Source organism: Sinocyclocheilus anshuiensis, unplaced genomic scaffold, assembly GCF_001515605.1.
Source record: "Sinocyclocheilus anshuiensis isolate Anshui unplaced genomic scaffold, SAMN03320099.WGS_v1.1 scaffold274, whole genome shotgun sequence".
Taxonomy (NCBI): domain Eukaryota; kingdom Metazoa; phylum Chordata; class Actinopteri; order Cypriniformes; family Cyprinidae; genus Sinocyclocheilus; species Sinocyclocheilus anshuiensis.
Window position 1 is genome coordinate 311,117 of NW_015547698.1, and position 2,116 is coordinate 313,232.

Here is a 2,116-nt window from a genome sequence, read left to right on the forward strand (position 1 = left end):
GGACCTCAAAAATGTCCCCACAAGGTCAAAATTTACTAGTATTACTATCCTTGTGGGGACATTTGGTCCCCATAACGTGATAAATACCAGGTACACACACACTCACACACACACTCACACACACACTCACCGCGTCCTGAAAGCAAAGGAATCGTCCAGAGCTCTGACACACCGCCTGGTTTTTAGGAAATCCAACTATAAAAGCAAACAAATATACACAAATTACTTAAGTTGTTTTCATTTGTTTTCTTGATGCATCTCTTACAAAAACTTCTGATGCAACTTGATCTTACAATATGGCATCAAAATAATTAATAGTTTGTATTGATCAATAATATATATATATTCATAGACAAAATTTGACAAATAAAAACATTTGTTTAAATAGCATTTTCACATATTGAAGTTTATTTAAATCTGTAGTCAGTAACTTTTTTTGGTTAAAAATGATCCAAAATCAATATTTGAGCAAGTACATAACCAGCCAGTGTTCAAAACTATCACCTTACTTTAGCCTATTCACAACGGTTAGCTTATAACAATGTTTTCTAGTTTGAGTGGTACGGGTAGGTTTTTGCTGGAAATTCGAGCATGGCACTGCATCATTACGTCACGTCTGTAAACATAAAGAAGTTGTCCCGGCTACTAGGCTATCGCATGTGAGGATCCTGCAGGTGGAGGATCGTTTATAGCCTTTTCTCACAGCAGCCAGAATAAATAAATGTCAAAAAATCATTTTGATGGCGGATTGTAATCCAGAAAGGATTATATGAAACACATGTGAATGAAATTAAATTATATTCCAGTTTTAAATGTGCTTCTGTTTACAGATAGCCTGGGATTACACAAGATTTATATTTTAAAGAAAACCAGTTCGAAGAGAGCATAGTTTGCTTTTTGGGTTAAAAGAATTTCTTAATATGAAATTCGAAGAGTATGACGATTAGAGATTAGATTAGATTGTGCAGAAATTGAAATCTACACGCTAATACACACTATAGTCAATGCTGATGTTGTTAACATTAATAATCTGAGAATAAAGTATAACAATAATAATAATTTGCACGGTTTGATGTGATATGTGCTAATCGATCGTTAAATTAAATCACCATTGGTAGCACGATTTCAGATGACAGAAAATTCTTATTTGGGTCATATATTCCAAGACGTAGGCTAGAATCTGTGATTACTAAGTTTACTAAGTATCCACACCGGTGCGGTGACTGACTGCCACACATACTCATCAGAACATTAGATTCATTCGCGCTGGAGCCGTGCCGCCGCACAACCCACCCAAGCTAGATAATTCCGCACACAGCTGCAATTCCAGGTTTTCAAACAGAGATGGCAACAAAGAGGCAAAACTTGCGGACTGCAGCTTTAAGTTATCTGTACTTTAATATTTATGTTAATTCAATGGGAATTAACTGTTATAGTATTATTTATATATTATTATGGTTTATTCATATTTTGATTAAGTTTTTACTTTTATATTTTCATTTTAATTTGATTACTTTCTAGTAATTATTTCTATTAAAAATGTGACGTGATTGTCTTTTTTATTTTTTATATTACCATTTAGATTTAATTTATTTTTATTTTTAGTTTAAGTTTTTATTTATTTCCAGTTAGTCGTTTTAGTGCTTTAACTTAAATGTATTTAAATTAGTTGCCAACTCAACATTCTTTTTATTTCAGCTTTATTTCAATTGAAATATGTTTATAATAGTATTAGATTTAGCTATCTATAATAACCTGAGGGAATGAGTTTCCTCAAAAGAGTTGAGTAGACTTAACTTATTAGGATTTATAATGTAAGTTTTTTGGTAAAATATTACTGTAGATAACCTTCAAAGGTTGCATACACTGCATGTATAAATAAAGGAAGGGCTTTGAAAAGAATCAAAAGGAGAACTAAAAATGACTACTGCTTTAAACAAGGAAGTTATGATAGGTTGCTTATAATGATAAGTTGTTTCAGAACTCACTGATGTGGTCGATTGCTCCAGCACAGAACTTTCCATAGAACTTCTTGGCTCCTAAGGCCCTGAGGTCATGAATGGTGTAGGGCCAGAGATGTAGGACGTTGTTCCTGGAGAATGTATCTCTCTTCTCT